Source organism: Bos taurus, chromosome 13, assembly GCF_002263795.3.
Source record: "Bos taurus isolate L1 Dominette 01449 registration number 42190680 breed Hereford chromosome 13, ARS-UCD2.0, whole genome shotgun sequence".
In the NCBI taxonomy this organism is placed as follows: domain Eukaryota; kingdom Metazoa; phylum Chordata; class Mammalia; order Artiodactyla; family Bovidae; genus Bos; species Bos taurus.
In genome coordinates, this window is record NC_037340.1 from 65,272,616 (window position 1) to 65,290,867 (window position 18,252).

The window sequence follows — 18,252 nt, forward strand, 5'->3', positions numbered from 1 at the left end:
TAAGCCAACTTTTTCACTCTCCTCTTTCACTTTCATCAAGAGGCTCTTTAGTTCTTCTCTTTCTGCCCTAAGTGTGGTGTCATCTGCATATCTGAGGTTATTGATATTCCTTCCAGCAATCTTGATTCCAGCTTGAGCTTCATCCAGCCCAGCGTTTCTCATAGGAGTTTATTTACTTTTAAATATTCATTTGTATTTATTTGTCTGCACTGGGTCTTAGTTGCAGTTCATGGTATCTTCTAGTGTGGCATGCGGACACTTAGTTGTGACATGTGGGATCTAGTTCCCTAATCAGGGATTGAACTCAGGCCCTCTGAGTTGGATGCTCAGAGTCTTAGCCACTGGACCACCAGGGAAGTCCCTGTACCATAATAGTTTAGATGAGGTGGCCCATGAGGATTAAAAATAATTAACATTCATTGAGCACTTACTATAGGCCAGGCACTCTTCTAAGAAAAGTAAATGTATTAACTCCTTTAATCCTTATAAGACTGAGGCACAAAGGGATTAAGCACAGCTAGTAAACAGCTGAGCCAAGAGATGTAAGACATGGAGCCAGGTCTTCTGATTGTAGAACTTAGAGGTATAGAGTCTGGAACCAGAGTTGGCTCCTAGCCTTTATATGGGGATTGTGCATCAGAATCAGGAGAGAGCTGATGAAAGCATAGGCTGCTGCTCTGAACCCCCAGTTTCTGATTCAGTAGATCTGGGGTGGGACCTGAAGATTTGCACATCAAGAAGTTCCCAGGTGATGCTGCTGTTCTAGGGACCACACTTTGAGAACCATGGCTCTCTGCTTTCCTGCGTACTGATAGGAAGAACACAGGGAATAGACATGATTATTTTTTAAAAGATTTATTTATTTATTTTTATTTGGCTACGTCAGATCTTAGTTGCGGCATGTGGGATCTCTCGTTGCAGCACACCGACTCTCTGGTTGGGGTGTACAGGCTCCAGAGCTCATGGACTTTGGTCGTTGTGATGCACGGGCTTAGTTGCTCTGTGGCATGTGGGATCTTAGTTCCTCAACCAGAGATCAAACCCTCGTCACCTGCATTGAAAGGCAAATTCTTAACCCCTGATCCACCAAGGAAGTCCCTAAACCAGTTATTGATCTCACCTGGATTATTACAATGCCTGCCCTGGGTCCAGGTCTCTCTCTTACCTCCAGGTACCTACTCCAGGGACAAGTTAATCTTCATAAAGCCCAGCTCCAATCAGTCTCACCTCTGCCCAATGCCTTTTGGATTCTCTGCTGTGTGTTCCGGTACCACCCAGTAGAACTCTCTTCGGTGATGTTCTACACTGTCTAGTATGGTAACCACCATCACATGTGGCTGTGACTTTTACATTTTTTTTCCTTTTTAATTAATTTATATGTAAATAGTCATGTGTGGCTCATTGCCAGACAGTGCAGGAAGCCCGTTGGTGCATGCCATTTGAGGCTTCCACTGGCACTGTGTGCCCTTCCAGCCCTAGCCTCAGCCCTTGGCATCTTTTGTTCCCGGTCATTCAAGTCAGTTTCCTGGGTATTCCTGGCAGTCCAGTGGTTAGGACTTGGCACTTTTACTGCCAGGGCCCAGATTCAATCCCTGGGCAGAGAACTAAGATCCTGCAAGCCGCGTGGCTTAGCCAAAAAGAAAAGATCAGCTTCCTGAGTCTACCCGGTACTTCCCAACCCTGTGCCTGCTTCAGACTCTCTCCTCCATTTAGACTGTCCTTGAGGCCTGTCTTTAAGACTCAACCTAAATGCCACCTCTGCCTTGAGACTTTCTTTGACACCCATTCCCCTCTCATCTCTTTCTTCTCTGAGCTCCCAAGACACTTTCCCACTTTATGACAACCTTTAGTATTTTAGCCTTCTGTTGCTGTTGGCTGATATTGGTGTTTCCTCTCTTTTCCTAAATTTTCAGCTTCCTGAGACTTTTCTAGTGAGCCCTCGCCCCCAACACAGGTTCTTCCAGGCACACAGAGGCATTCAGTAAATCCTGCAGACCTTTGTCCTGGTGCCTAGGGGAAGCAGAGATGGATAAAGTGCCCTTCCTGTCTTCAAGCTGCCACATGCTCTCAGGAGAGTCTGATTCGTGCCCAGAGAATCACTGAAGCCAATGGTTATTTTGGGCAGAAAGATAAAAACCACAGAGGGCCCCAATTGGCCAGGAGAGTCCAGCAAGAGCCGCCCAAGCAGAAGGCTGTGTTTACACACACAGACGGCTTCTCTGCCCAGCCTGGCCTGGTGCAAGGAGATGGGAACATCTAGACGTGGCTGCCTGGCCGTTTCATGAAGTTGGGGATTAACAGTGATGCAGCAGCTGGTCCAGCCGTCTGGGGCAGATGGGTGGATGAAGAGAATGTTGCAAACACTGCAGAGCAATGCTAGTTTTTGGAAATCGATTTTTGGTTAGGTGGCACTTGGTCTGGGAATGTAAGTACAAGGAAATGTTTGTGGTCTGAGCCATGGACAGCAGGTGAATTTTTGTTGGGTCTGACTTGGGGGTTTATGAGTTCTTCAGGACAGTCCCTGTTGAAATGGCAAGGTGGTTGAAAAAGGAAAAAAATAGTTTTCTAGTTTCAGACTCTAATATTAAGAGTATTGCACATCCCCCAAATCTCTAGCATAAATTCACTCTGGCACAAAAACATAAAAAAAAAAAAACTTTATTGAGGTTATAAATGCACAAAAGTACACAGATCATAAGTTTACCCACATTTATGAAACTACCCCCACCTCCCACCCCCACACAGGAGATAAAATATAGCCGATCTCTCTGCAGTGAATTTGTGTTAAACCGTGTGTGTGTGTAGGATTAATAGTGGACAAACTGGCTGTGGAGTCAAGCACACCTCACACTGAATCCTGGCCCCCTACCTACTAGCAGTGTGACCTTGCACTACTGGCTTACCTGCTCTGAGCTTCGGTTTCTTCCCCTATAAAATCAGGGTGGAATATATCACCTCTGCCTTACAGAGAAGGAAGAAGTGAAGAACTGAAAATGGATGCATATTGCCAGGCACAGTGCCAGCACGTAGTGGGTCCCCAAGGCTCTCTGTGATGATGCTGCTGATTGATGGTGTCTCTGCAGCATCTTCTGGCACAGGGGACCACAGACGCACACACAGACGTTCTTCTGCTGCCTCTCCCTGCTCCCAGCCTCAGTGTGATTCTCTCCAAGGTCTCTTCTGACTGCAAGGAGTCTGTGATGCTGTGATGAGGCAAACCTCAGCTGACACTTCAAGCGCCTGACGGGAGGCTGGGTGGATGTCTGAATCTAGTGGGAATGTGGCCAGATCTTTTATGTTCAGGCCCCAGGAGTACGGCTCCCAGACGTCCTAGGGGAGGGCTGACTTCCCAGGGGGAGCAGGAGTGTGGAGATCCATTAAAAATGTAGCCGAGGTGGAGTGTCGGTCAGCAGAGCTCAGCCTCAGCAGGGTCCTGGCATCCTGGGTGAACTCCTGGCTCCCTGGCCTCTGGCTCTGGCTCCCAAGAGACACACCCCATGCACCTATTTTGAGCCGAGGACTGAGTGGGGCAATTCACACATCCCAGGACTGGAGGGCAGAGCCAGGAGAAAGGGGAGGAACCTTGAGGTTCCTTCTAGCTGGGAGCTGGCGTTGTAAAGAGGAGGGGATCAGGAAGGACTTCCTGGAGGATGGCTGAAAGCATGATCATGGGAAAGGGAAGAGGGTCTCCCAGGCAGAGGAGGAACACGTGCAAAAGCGGAGAGGCAGGGCCCCACCGTGGCTGTGCCCTGGGGGCCCAGAACAAGTCAGTTTCACAGGGACCTGAGGATGAAGAGGCAGGTGAGAACAGGCTGTGAAAGGTCTGCAGAGTTGGGTCAGGGTTCCAGTCGCTTTATCAGAGAACACCTGGCTACTGAAGGTTCTTCCCATGAGGGAGCAGGGTGGGTGCAGCTCCTCAGGGTGTGCACAGTCATCCTGACTTGCATCGCTTTGGGCCAAAGACAATGGCCAAGTGGCCAAGCCACTAGGCTATTGCAGCCTCTGGGCTGTGCAGGTCTGTGCAGGAACATGGCTGTCAGTGGGGCGGCGGGGAGGAGAGGGGAGGCAAAGACAGAGGGAGGGGGAAGAGTAAGGGAAATGAGGGGACAGGCAAGGTTTCCACCTTTGACAAAGAAGGCAATAGCACCCCACTCCAGTACTCTTGCCTGGAAAATCCCATGGACGGAGGAGCCTGGTGGGCTGCAGTCCATGGGGTCACTGGGAGTCGGGCACAACTGAGCGACTTCATTTTCACTTTCATGCATTGGAGAAGGAAATGGCAACCCACTCCAGTATTCTTGCCTGGAGAATCCCAGGGACAGAGGAGCCTGGTGGGCTGCCGTCTATGGGGTCGCACAGAGTCGGACACGACTCAAGTGACTTAGCAGCAGCAGCAGTCTTATTAGAGCGGTTAGAGAGCCTCGTGACAGCTGAACCCCAAATTCAGAAGAGACAAGAGATGTGTGGTCCGGAAGGCTAGAGGAGGGACAGGCTGGATGGTAGAAGCAATGGGGGGTGGACTTCCTAGAGGGGAGGTGACCTCTGGAGGCTTTGAAGAGACTGGGTATCTCACAGGTGTTCTCTCGTGTCATAGGAGCTTGAAGAGGTGGTGCTGACAATATCCCCATTGTGTGTGCTCAGTCACTTTAGTCGTATCTGACTCTGTGACACTGTGGACTGTAGCCCGCCAGGCTCCTCTGTCCATGGGATTCTCCGAGTTGCCATTTCCTCCTCCAGGGGGTTTTTCCCACCCAGGGATCGAACCTGGGTCTCCTGCATTGCAGGCAAATTCTCTACCACTGAGCCATTGGGGAAACCCCATTGTACAGAGATGGAAACTGAGGCTCAGAGAGGTTTGGGCCCTGCCACGGTCACACAGCTCCTGTGCTATTAATGAACTTCCTCTGTCCCTCCCCCTGACCTCTCCCCAGAGGTAACCATTGCCTCCAGGCTCTTCAACGCTGTCACAGTAAGGATGGAAAAGTGCTTTGCACCGTGTGACCCTCCGTGTAGCTTCATCATTGCATGTCAGAGCATGACCGAATGCAGCAATGTGTGGTTCCCACAGTCTGGGCTGGAAGGTTTGAGAGGATGGCGAGGTCTCTGGAGACAGCAGTTCTTCGAGAGGTTTCTTGGGGGAGACTGAAGGAGCTGTAGTAGGGGCAGCTGGAGCCAGGAGGTCCCTGCCAGGTGAGCATTGCTGCCCATCCACCCGGACTGCTCCCCACCCCTAGACACAGCTGCCCTGCAGTGCCTTCCAGAGCATGCCCGGGATCAGCAAGAACAGCCTTGTCAGGCAGAACTTCCCAGGCCCATTGATCACGCTGCTCTGGAAAGTCTGGCTCTGGTAATTTCCTCTATAAACTGGCCCCAATGTCAGGTGCCTGGGGCTTCATTCAGCTCAGCCCACCCAGGCCCTTGGGGCTTCTCATGTGGCGCTAGCAGTAAAGAACCCGCCTGCGCATGCAGGAGACATAAGAGACTCGGGTTCGATCCGTGGGTCAGGAAGATCCCCTGGAGGAGGGCACGGCAGCCCACTCCAGTATTCTTGCCTGGAGAATCCCATGGACAGAGGGGCCTGGCGGGCTACAGTCCATGGGGTTGCAAAGAGTCAGACATGTCTTAGCATGCACCCAGGCCCTGCTGCCCTCCTGCCCTGGCGCATACCTTCCTCCCTAGGGCTGTGCCTTTTACTCACTTTCGTTTAGGCATCCCCTCCCACAGGAACTCTTTTCTGAGGTCCACGGGCTGGGTTAGGACTTCAGAGAATCTAAACTGGTGCTGACCAAAGAAGTCTGTGAGCCACACATGTTAGCCACATATGTGATTTTATTTATTTCTTATTTTTAAATGTATTTATTTATTTACTTGGCTGTGCTGGGTCTTCATTGCTGTGCGTGGACTTTCTCTAGTTGAGGTGAGTGGAGACTACTCTCTAGTTGTCATATGCAAGCTTCTCGCTGAGGTGGCTTCTCTAGCTGTCGAGCTCCAGCTCTAGAGCATGGGCTCAGTAGTTGTAGAATCTTGGAATCTTCCTGGACCAGGGATCGAACTGGTGTCCCCTGCATTGGCAGGTGGATTCTTAACCATTTGACCACCAGGGATGTCCCATATGTGATTTTAAATTTTCTAATAGCCATATGAAAAAAAAAAAAAAGCCAAAAGAGACAGATAAAATCATTCTAATGATATATTTTATTTAACTGAATACATCCAAAGTATCATTGCAATACAAAAGTTATTAAGGAGATACAGGACATTTCTTTAATTAAATCTTCAAAATCTAGTGTGGATTTTACACTTACAGCACATCTCAATGTGCATGAGCCACATTTCAAGTGCTCAGAAGCCATATGTGAGTAGTGGCTAGCTCATAGGTCAGCAGAGCCCTAGAGGTAGGGAGCAAAGCATAAGGGTTGAAGCTCAGCCCCTGGCCTCGGACAGACCTGGCAGATACATCCTGGCCCTGCCATTTATTAGCTGAGTGAACTTTGGGAAGTTGTTTACCTCAAGCCTCAGAGACTCCTGCTATGAAAATAGTTAATAATCTCAATGCCAGAGAATTGTTGTAAGGATTAAACAAATGAATGTGTGACTGGTGCCAGGCACAGATCAAGTACTCAGAAAGTGGTGCTGATTCATCTTACAACATCCTCTGATGTGCTGGTTTAGGTACCATTCTCTGCTGCTGGACTGACAGTGAATTCCAGGACAGAGGCTACCCAGTTCCTCTTGCCTTCCTGAGGCTCAGCGTGTACATCACTGTTTGCTAAATGAAAGATGCAATCCTTACACTAGTAGCACCCCCACCCCACCCTGCCCACTCAGGAATCCAGGGGCCCTTCGTGACTGGGAGTCAGGAGACCATTGCCTCCAATGGGGTAACCTTGGCAAGTTGCCACTTTTCTCTGAGCCTTGGATTCCTCATTCAAAAGATAAAAGAGGTGGGGTGGGAGGGACTCTACCTGAGTGTTTGGCTTGGCCCCTGCCCCACCAGTGGGCTTGGGCGGGGCTGTAGCTAACACCTTATGTTTTTGCTTTCCCAGCCAGAGGTGCACTTTCATTCTATTCCTGGCTTTCCTGTATCCTAGCACTTCTGCGATATCAAGTTCCCTCCTGTTAAAATTTCAGAAGAAAGACTTTCTGGGAATTCCCTGGTGGTGCAATAGTTTGGATGCCAGGCTTTCACTGCCAAGGGCCCGTGTTCAATCCCTGACTGGGAAACTAAGATCCTACAAGCCACACAGCATGGCCTAAAAAAAAAAAAAAGAGAGAGACAAAAATAAGAAGAAAGACTTTCTCCTACCTCCCCAGCAGCCCATAGAGGGGGAGACCTTCTTTTCTGCTGACATCTGCTGATCTTCCATCACAGCAACTCAGGGAGTAAAGCAGGAAGAATTTCTGCCACTTTATAGGGAATTAACTGAGGCTCAGAAAGATCAAATCATCTACCCAAGTAACAGAAAGAAGTGGCAGAGCCAGAGCTGGAAGCAGAATTCAGAAGAGCCCTCCTTATTGAGGGAGGGGGGTGAGGTGAGGCTTCTTTTCCTCCACCTGGGCTCCTCGCATTTCTCCGAGGTTTGGTTCTCGGTTCGGTCTTGGTCCTGTGTTTCAGTTTCCCTGTCCTGGGAATGAAGGAAGGCAAGTAACTGGGGTAGTGATTTCAACTGATGCCTATAGGGGGCTGTTCGTTCTTCAGAGAGTGCCCTGACCCTAATCAGATTTCTCTGGAAAAGGTTATTGTGGGGTGAAGTGGAAAGTGCCTGGTCCAGAAAATCAGTGTTACTTGGCAAGTGTGAACTTGTTCAAGTCACTCACTGCTCTGGGCCTCAAACTGCCTGTTTATAGGATGAGAGGGTGACAGTGTCACAGGACGTGAGGATGACTTCTGAAAGTACTTTGCAAACTGGAAAGTTCTAATAGAAACGAGAGTCTCTTGGACAGCAAGGAGATCAAACCAGTCCATCCTAATGGAAATCAACCCTGAATATTCACTGGAAGGATTGTTGCTGCAACTGAAGCTATAATACTTTGGTCACTTGATGTGAAGAGCTGACCCATTGGAAAAGACCCTGATGCTGGGAAAGGTTGAAGGCAGGAAGAGAAGGGGATGACAGAGGATGAGATGGTTGGATAGCATCATCAATTGACTGGACATGAGTTTGAGCAAACTCTGGGAGATGGTAAAGGACAGGGAAGCCTGGTGTGCTGCAGTCTATGGGATCACAAGAGTCAGGCATGATTTAGCGACTGAACAACAACAAATAGAAATGTTAGAGACTTCCCTGATGGTCCAGTGGCTAAGACTCCACACTCCCAATGCAAGGGGCCCAGGTTCAATCCCTGGTCAGGGAACTAGATCCTACATGCAGCAAGTAAGACCTGTTGCAGTCAAATAAAGAAATATTGTTTTAAAAGTTTTTTTTAAAAAGTCAATAATAATTATATAAAGAATAATAATGATAGCAGTAGAAGAAGCCCGGTTTTCTGTGTGGTCCCACTGACTTAAAGGGAATCGAGCTCTTTGGGTTTAAATCCAGAGTCATATCTGGGAATGTTCTGCCTTGGTCTTTGGAATGTAGCCTGGATTCTTCTGGGAAAGTGAGAGGCTCCATCTAGCTGAGGAGGGTGGGAAAGTGGCCCTGCCCCAGGGGAGAGGAGGGGAGGAGAGAGCAAGGCTTCTTCCTGGGGAAAGAAAGGAATGGGAGGAGGGTTGAGGAAAGGAGAGTTGAACTGGCCTGGCCAGGCAGTGCCATCTGGGCAGCTGGGTCTGGCCCATGGGAGCCCAGGGTTGGGGAGGGCAGCAAGCAGAGGAGGCTGAGTGTCAATTTGGAAGGAAAATATTTGCAGTAAGCAGTCAGAAAAAATCTCTTAGCAGATGTGTCTATCAAACAACAAATTCATCTGGTATAACTCCTAAGTTTTACTCGTCCTTTTGCGCATTCATTTGAGTAAATGTGGTGAACTGAACTCAAGCAGAGCACCCTAGTGTGAAAAAGTGACTTGCCCAAGGCCACACCCCCGAGGGCCTGGGGAGGTCCTGGGAAGAACTGACTCTGGGAAGCTGGGGATTGAAAAGTCCACAGACAAAAGAGGACATCTGTAGGGAAGTCCGCCCAGCAGGACTCCAGTCCTTCTGGGAGTTGGCCCCGCGATGGTTTGTGCATCTTCATGTCTCCTGTCTGGAGGGAGGGTGTGTTCTCTAGGACTCGGAGGAGCTGGTTTCCTTCTGCTCTCTGCTCTCTGACTACTCCTGAGCCTAGGGGCAGCAGAGAGAGTGGAGGCACCGGAAGCTGTGTCTTGGGAACATCTGGTGAAAGAGCTGGTGATGTTTAACTTGGAGAAGAGAAGGCTTGTTTTGGGGGTGGGGAGAAGGGACATGCTTGCTGTCTTGGTTCTCTGAGAGGGGTTGGGAAGAGGGGCATAGCTTTGTTCCATGGAGGATCTAGGGTTGATAATAGACCCTGGGGTAGGTCACCCTGATGGAGCATCTGCCTTGGGAGAGAGAAGTGGACAGAAGGAGCTGCCTGTCTCTGGAGTGTGGGAGTGCAGATGGATCCTGGTGAGGTGGACACTAAGGGATGCAGCCCATTGGTGAGGTGGATACTGAAGGAGATGCAGCCTGGGAGGGGCGGGCGGGGAGGGTGTGGAGGCTTGGTTCTCATGTGGGTGGCGTCCCAGCTTTGAACCTCCGGTTACCAGTGTGGTGGATTCTGCAGCACCTAGAACAGTGGCTGGCATGCAGTAGGTACTCAGGGATGATTTGAAGAATGAGAGCATGTGTATGTGTATGCCTGGGATGGTGGCGGGTCAGGGAGCAGGGGTCCTGGGGGCTGCAAATGTGGACCCGTTGGCAGAAATCTCAGGGGATCATGTTGTGGAGACAGGTACATCCAGCTCTTTCTTTCATTGGCAAAGTGAGGCCCAGAACAAGAGAGCCATGTGCCCAAAGGTACTGGTTGACACGTGACGGGGCTGGACTGGAACCCAGGCTGTTGGGGGTTCTCCTCTGTCTGGTTAGGTGGTCTGGACGGCTTTCTGAGTTGTAACAGCGCGGCTGGAGGGGAGGAGCCAGGCTTCACTTGGTTTTGAGCCAGGACCTTGGTGCCGCAGGCCCTCTGGCCACCCCCCAAGCCCACCTTCCTGGAGCCTGGATGCCTACGCGGCACCTCCAGAAACAGCTGTACGCGGCCATTTGTCACCAAAGCACATAGGAACAAATGCACACGTACACGCACTTAGAGACACATGGGACCCCTGGGAGACGTTTGCGATACCGCCCCCCTGGTGGAGGAGGAGCGCTGGCTCCGGGGAAGTTCTGCCCCGCGCAGAGCTGCCGGGGAGGGGAGGTGAGGGTATCCGGCCGCGCTCGGTGGGCCGAGGCTGAGTCACCCCCTCTGAGTCAGGGAGCCTCTCCTCTTCCTCCCCCACTCCCCTCTCCCTCTCTCCCTGCCGAACCCCCGCGCGAGGGGACAGGAGGCTGGCCCAGGCCAGGGTGGGAGCCGCGGAGCCCCAGGACTGGGCGCCCGAGGCACAGTCCCGCCGGGGTCCCGGGGACTGCCCAGTGTGACGGCGCCCCGGAGGAGGTGGCCTGGGAGCCTGCGGGAGCTGGAGAGCGGCGAGAGGGAGAGGGAGACCGGCGGGGAGGAGGCGGAGGCAGGGGCCGGGCCGCCGCGAGGGAGCAGGCGGGCGCGCGGCGGCGGCCCCCGGGCTGGGCGCGGAGGCCGGGCGGGGGCGGGGGCGGGCCGCGCGGCGGGCGCCAGGCCCGGGGCTGTGGGCACGGTGCCCAGCCCCCGGCGCACGCCGAGCCGCCGCCGCCGCCGCCGCCGCTGCTGCTGCTGCAGTCGGCATCCATCAGCGGGCGGGGGTGTCGCGGAACAGGCTGCTCCGCAGAGCCCGCCCCGCCCCGCGGCCTGCCGGCTCGCAGGAGCCGAGGGGGCGCCCCCCGCCCCGCGCGCCCGAGATGGGGACCCCCAGGCCCAGGTAGGCACGTGCCGGCGATCAGGTGGCACGGGGGGGCGTGGGTGGGTTTGGGTGGGGATGGGCCGGGGGCTCGTTACCCGGAGGCCCAGCCTTCAGCCCTGGGGGAGGACGGAGAGTGGGGGACAGACCGGCAGGAACTGAGTTTGCAGGCTGTCGGCCCTCCGGCCAGTGTGGGGGCGGTCCTAGCTGGTCCTCCCGACCTCCCGGGTCTGCAGCCTCCCGGGCGAGAGAGGTGGGCAGGCGGGGAGCTGAGGCTTGCTGTAAGGATGAATGTTTGCTGGGTGGGTGCCGGGCTGGCGCACTCCTGTTCTCCCCACTCGGAGACCACTCCTGACGCCTCAGAGGAGGCCCAGAGCCCTCTGGATATTTCTTCCGGGCTTCAGACGCTGCAAGACAGTCTCTTGACTGGAGCCTGGGTTGCTGGGGAGCTCTGGTCCTCACTTATCCTCTGGGTGCAGACCTTCCTCCACTCTGGCTCATTCCCCATCCTACCTCCCTTCCATGTCTCCCAAAGCTAGGGGGTAGAACTTGGCTCTAGGACCACCTGGTTTCTGGCCTGGCATTGACACGTTAGACGGAGAAGACTTGTGGGTCCCAGTTGTGCCTGGCACCTTCTCACTTGGGGGATATCTGAGGGCCCCTGAGGCTGGGTTCTTGGGGGGCGGGCATGGTATGTGGCTGCGGGGGGCTGGGGGTGCAAGTGACTGCAGCCACCAGGATGCTTATCAGATCTAAGGCCACTGCCTGGCAGAGGTATGGCTTAGGAGGCTGGACAAGGACTAGGAAGGAGTTCTGAGGATACCGGTCTCCTTCGCGGCTACCAGTTGTGGTCCTTGACCACCTCCTTCCCCGCACTCACCACCCCCCCGCCAACCCCCGCAAGCTCTGAGAATACCTTGATGGGAGAGAGACACTACCGTTTGTTCCTGCCATCACTTCATATCTCCTCCTCTGTACCCAGAGGTGGGAGTGTAAGAGGGCTAGGTTTATAACCTCTCCAGCGCTGGGTGGGGTTACAGCTGCTTCGTCTCTCCCCCACCTCCCAGCATTAGGAGTCTTCCAGATTCAGTAGCCACCAGGCCAGGCTGAAAGCTCGGGACCTCGAATGATACCCCTGGAGGAAGTGGGGCTGTCTGTCCTGGGCAAGGATGTGGAGAACAGAGGCGACTGTGTACCCGCCTGCCCACCCGTTCCTTCATATGGAGCCTGCGGCAGAGGCAGCCTGTGCCAGCCTCCTCTCTGAGCCGCCGTGGCCCAGGGAGGCTCTGCCAGTTCTGTGCAGGGATGAAGCCGGCTTCCACTGGCCAGTCTGAGGTCATACCTATCGTGACCCCATGTGCCGTATTTGTGTGTGCGCAGAGCATGGCTCCTAAGGGGCCCCTCGAAGCAGTCCTGGAGGAGATCAGTGCAAGAGGCCTATTCCCATTAAAACCCTCCCTGGGCCATGTGCGGTTCCCTGAGCCTGAGTTCAGTGAGCTCCATGGAGAGCTGCTTCCCAGAACTGGCACGAGAGCCTTTCCTGGTCCCGGAGAGCTCACTCAGGAAATACTGAAACATTGACTGAGGCCTCGAAAGGAGGAATGACTTGTCCAAGGTCACAGGCAAATGGGTGTGAGAGCCAGCACTAAGGTACCCATATCCTCTAACGAGTTTGGGTTTCTTGTAGCCCAAATGCCTGCCTCCCTATTGCTGTGGCCATTCCATACACAGGACTCTGATGGGCTGGCGTTATAGCCTGGAGCCTGAGTCTGCCTTCTAGAGGGGGACTTACATTGGTCTCGCAACCCTTGACCCCAAAAGGTGAGAAAGCAAGGCCAGGCTGCCTCAGCTGCCAGGCTGCCTTGTCCCAGTTAAGGGGCAAGGGCTGAGGCATAGTCGGCCTGGAGCCCTGGTCCCTCTTGTAAGTATCCAGAGCCAAGAGGATGCTGGGTGCCCAGGCATGTTCTGGGCCTGAGCCCCCAAGAGCAGTGGAGAGGGTCTCCCGCCTAGGCTGCTGAGGTGGGAGGGGCCTCTGTGTTGCTCCAGCTAGGTCATCCGGGTGAGCCTGTCTGGGCTTCTGTGCCCCCATTTATTAAAAGTGGATAATAATCTCCATCTGGAGTAATACCAGTGATTATACAATCAGAATGAGGACATTTATTGAGTACTGACTGTATGCTTTGCATTATCTCCCAACAACTCTGACAGGTAGGTGCTATTATTATCCTTTTTACACATGACTAAGGCTCAAAGAGGTTGTGTCACGTGCCTAAGGTTGCACAGCTGGAAAGAGTGTGGCTGAGTCTAGAGTATCTCTCTTTACCTTGGCATTGTACCTGGAGCAAGGTCTGGGAGTACCAGGTTGGTGTCCAGCAGAGCCAGAGAACTGATGTGCCAGGACTGGTCCTGGTGGAGAGTTCAAGGGTGGGTTGGGTTTTGTGAGGCAGGGGTGGCCTGAGTGCTCCTGGAGTCCTGAGGGGTAGGGGGCAGAAAGGTACTGGCCAGAAGCCTGAGAGAGGGACTGTCCATGGCTTTCTGCTTCCTGGCCAGGATCCCCCAGCAGTGAGGATGCTCTGGACTCTGTGCTCCCATTGGGTGCTGGGGAAGACTGGTTGGCTATAAGGCTGGCTGGCCCTGACACTCACTCCCGCCACACTAGACAGGAACCCAGTGACCAGAACATACAAAGGAGGGAATGCAGGCGCACCAGCTGGGACTGTGAGGAGGAGGCCCGGTGGGGAGGGGACTTGTGCATGGGTAGGCGGGTAGGGGTGGGAGCAGGCTGGCACCGCTTCCTCTGTGGGCGGGAGGCTTGTGGGTAAGAATAGTAGCAGCCAACATTTATCAAGCACTTACTACATGCCAGGCACCCATTTTAAGGGCTTAACTGTGCCACTCATACAATCTTCACAAGCCCTTTGAGGCAAAAATCCTTCTTCCTCCCATTTTACAGATGAAGGGAACTGAGGCTTAGCAAGGGAAAGACAGTTGCTCAAGGTCACACAGCTCGGTTGTGGGGGAGCCAGGATTTAAATCCAGGCAGTGTGAGGTGGAGCCACTTTCCCCATGGCCATGCCAGCAGCCCAAGATTTCTTTTCAGAGGTCATACTCAGTTTTGTTCAATTTGAAAAATATTCCCTGAGTACCTGCTGCTGATCTTATACGGCCTCTGGTGAAGCATCCTTGTCCTCCCTGGGCTCCCAGTCTAGCCTGGAGAGACACAGACACGGCACAGGGAAGGTGAGGGATAAGCTATTGCCTCTGTAGGCGTGGATTCCTATTCTGGTGATCAGAGAAGGCTTCAAGGAGATTGCAGCCTTGGCACTGGGCACCAAAAGCCAAGTGGAATTTTGATAGCTGTGGGGGGAAGGGCACCCCCTCTCCTGGGCCAGAGGGAAGGGAAATGGGGACGTGTTTGAAGAACGGGTGGTCTGGTGTGCCTGCAGCAGATGGTGCAGGGGGCTGGGGGCGCTGGGCGGTGACTCAGAAAGTCAGCTTGTCTTTGGGTCTTTGACAAAACTCTGGAATCTGCCAGGCCTGAGCTCTAGTCGCAGCTCCACTGTGTCCTAGTCACGTGCCCTTGGGCTCTCACTTAGCTGATCTGAGCCTCAGTTTCCTCATCTGTAAAGTGTGGCCAAGCGCCCCTGTCTCAAGGAGACCACGTTAGGGTTGTTACGTAAAGAACCTAGTGCAGTGCTGGCATGCCACAGGGACTTGGCTAACATCACTTTCCTCCCCAGGAGCCTGGACGCTCCAGGAACCTTTGCAGGTATTTGATCTGCATGGGGCCTGCATTGGGGCAGGACAGAACCAGGTCTGGGAAGGTCCCTTTGGTAAGAACCACAAGGAAGGGACGGGCTCAGCTTTGCAGGAAAGACATCAGCCCTCTGGACCTGGAGGGTTGGGGAGGGAGGGAGGTTGAAACCACACTAAGCTGTCCCCTCGGAGGGTTTTGGGAGGAGCAGCTTAGGGTGGGGAAGGCCATGGGGTGGGGGAAGGGCATGAGTTTGGTTTGCAGCTTCAGAAGTTTAAGATGAAGGACTCATCTCCCTTCAGTCATTCTGAAGGTTGCGCAGCTTCGTCTTTGTGCATCTGGCTTTTTTTTTTTTCCCTTTTGCATAATTTCCTTTGGATGAATCTGCATCAGAGCTTCTTCCATAATAGCAGCAAATTGGGACTAAGTGCCCAACAATAGGGGAATGATTGAGAGCGTTTTGGAACATCCAGTGGGTAAAATAATATGCAGCCGTGAACAGCCGCAGAAATACTTACCCTCGAAGCGTATGGAGCTGTGCACTCGTCAGGTTCCTCGGCATCTTTTCTTCAATTCATTTCATGTCGCGGTGACAGAGGCGGGACAGGGGTTAGAGCCTTCCTGCGCGTGAAGAGATTCAGGCCAGGCTGTCATCTCTTGGAGGGCAGTGTTCATGTTTTATTCATTGTTCTGTCCTCAGCGCGTGGCTGAGTGGTTTGCAAATGCTTGTCTGGTGAAAGAATTGATGGAGTGGGCAAAGCAGATGGCAAGTGACTTGTCCAAGGTCACGCAGGTAGGAAGACCAGGACCAGGGTCTTCTCATCCCTACTTGGCACATTCTTCTTACTCACTGGTCAGTATCTTGAAGGGGAGTAGGATGGAGAGGTGCGCAGCGAGGACCAGAGACAGACCAGAGCATAAGTCTCATTTCTACCCTTACTGACTGTGAGGACTTGGCAAGTCAGTTCATCTTCTTAAGCCTCAATTTCCCCATCTGTAATATGGATAATCCAAGTACCTGTTTTTTTTTTAAATTTTATTTTATTTTTAAACTTTACAATATTGTATTAGTTTTGCCCAACATCGAAATGAATCCACCACAGGTATACCCGTGCTCCCCATCCTGAACCCTCCTCCCTCCTCCCTCCCCATACCCTCCCTCTGGGCCGTCCCAGTACACCAGCCCCAAGCATCCTGCATCGTGCATCGAACCTGGACTGGCGACTCGTCTCATACATGATATTACACGTGTTTCAATGCCATTCTCCCAAATCTCCCCACCCTCTCCCTCTCCCACAGAGTCCACAAGACTGATCTATACCAAGTACCTGTTTTTAAGCTTGTCATCAAGATTAAATGATTTCGGGTATGTAAGATCCTTAGCATAGGAACTAGCACACAGAGAAGTACCTAAGAATGTTAGATGTGATGATAATGATGATATAATAATGTGGAAATATTTCTGATATAGTAAATTTTTTTTTTTTTTTTTTTGCTGTGCTGTGGGGCACGTGGGATCTTAGTTCCCCAATCAGGGATCGAACCCACCCCTCCTGCAGTGGAAGCTTGGAGTCTTAACCACTGGACTCCTAGGAAGGTCCCCTGATACAATTTAATGTTAAATGGAAAAAAACCCCAAACCATTAGCACTCAGATTAAAATGATATAAAATTAGATCTGACCATAGGTACAGATTGGAAGAGAACAGGTGGAAATAGCAGGTACTATGGGGAATGAATGACTGACCCAGACAAACCTTTTTAAAAATACTTACTTTTTCTTGTTTTAATTACAAAAGAAGTATGTGATAAATCCTAATCATTTAAAAGCATACTCTTTCCTTGTTTTCCCAACCAAAATCCTTCTCTCCAGAGGTAGCCAATGACAACAGGATGGTGCCTAGAATTTTTTCCATGCCTACATAAACAATAAGCATGCAAACCGGAATGGGACCATAAATTGCATTATTGTTTTACAAGTTAGATTTTTTTCATTCTATGTGCCAACATCTTTCTGTGTCAGTGCATCTAAACCCCATCCCCCAAATGTTCACACTAGATATGTAATACTTTTGTAATTCCTTTTTCACAGGATAAATCCTAGTTCATTTGGCCATCAACAGGGGGTTGATGGACATTTAAAGTTGTTTCCAATTTTACTCTATTCTAAATAACGCTGACCGTGAACTCTCGTAGTGTTTAAACAAGAAAATCAAGTGAGAGATTGAGAAACTGTGAGATTGCGCAGGGTTGCTGGGGAGGGTTCCCTGCTTCTCTGGGCTTCTTTCCCCTCCTCACCTCCCTTCTCAGCGGAGCCCCAAGGGGCAAGGACACTGATCCAAAGCCATGTTTGTTACTGCAGTTCCGCGGTCCCTCTCACCAACTGCTGATCGGTGAGGTCCAAGCGAAGTGATGGTGATGAAAGGATCCTTTAGGCTGTAAAGCACCTGGCACGTGGGAGGGCTTGATACTGCTGTTATTATTTCCACATCCAGAGCAACAGTAGCTTTGGTTACACAGTTGACAGCAAGTGGGATGTAGCAGGTTTGAGGGGGAAGAGCATGGAGCCGTGAGCCAGCAGACCTGGGTCCGGGTCCCTTCTCAACTCGAACTGACAAGCCATGTGACCTTGGCCAGCCCCGCCTGCTGGGGGAATAAACCCACCCATCTCATGTGGCCCTGGTGGAGCTCAAAGGTGACAAAGCCAAGGCAGCCAGCTCATGGTCCGGCTCTCAGAGGGTGTCCCGCTCCAGGGAGGTCTCCTCTGCCTCTGCAGTCATCCGTGTGGACCAAGTAGGAGGCTCTTCTCCTTTCTGATGCCGTTTACTCTGCAGTTTGGGCATGTCACGTGGTCCCCGGCCTACAATGGCACACCAGTTTGTGGCTCCACAGTGGCACGTGAGACCTTTGGGCAAGAAGCCAGTGCTGACGGGTGGCAGCCTCTTCACATGGCTTGATTTTATTTAATGCGGTGCCCATGGGTACCGCCGGCCTCTGACAAATTGCCGTCTCCGCCCTGCCGCGTAGGAATGACTGCGGGCCCAGCTCCTGTTTCTACCCCTCGAGCTCCATCAGAGGCCTGGCTGGGAGGCGGCACAGTCCCCCTCCTCCCTCCTCACGGGTGGTCATTTCATTCATGTCCACCTGGAGATTGTCACTCAAGGAAGTGAATGTTCTGTACTGGGGAGATCCCAATGGGAGTTAACATCATCCCCAGAGGGAGAAGAATAAATCTTAATAGCCTCTCTTTCTCTCACTGTATTTTTTCTTTTAATTCTTTTCTTTTTCTTTTCTGACTCCAAAAGTAGTACAGGCTCATAGTAGGAAATGGTGTAACTCAGAGAACCCCCTAAAAAGCCAAAAAACCCACAAAAGTCTGTAATTTCTGCTCTTGTTAACCTTTGAGCCTTTAGACGATGAGAGTTTCTAATATTTCTTGAGTACTCACTGTGGGCTTTGGCTTGGAAGTGCTTTACGAGCCAAATTTCAGTTTGGTCTAATTCAGTTTTCTTAGTAAACCTAGTAAGTGGGTAAGAT

The 18,252-nt window shown here is 52.1% G+C and overlaps 1 protein-coding gene across 28 annotated transcripts in view; it reads left to right on the forward strand.

Annotated features, from left to right (window-relative positions):
• Nucleotides 1-18,252, forward strand: part of EPB41L1 (erythrocyte membrane protein band 4.1 like 1) — a 176,660-nt gene that overhangs the window by 92,578 nt on the left and 65,830 nt on the right. For 16 of the 28 annotated variants that reach the window (XM_025001219.2, XM_059892844.1, XM_025001221.2 and 13 more), the window contains exon 1: nt 10,855-10,983. The exons of 7 other annotated variants lie outside the window; for them this stretch is intronic. The gene's annotated coding sequence lies outside the window, so the exon portion shown is untranslated. Of the gene's footprint in view, nt 1-10,845; nt 10,984-18,252 lie in introns of those variants that run through there. 5 more of the 28 variants (XM_059892836.1, XM_059892849.1, XM_025001228.2 and 2 more) reach the window with 4 other exon arrangements.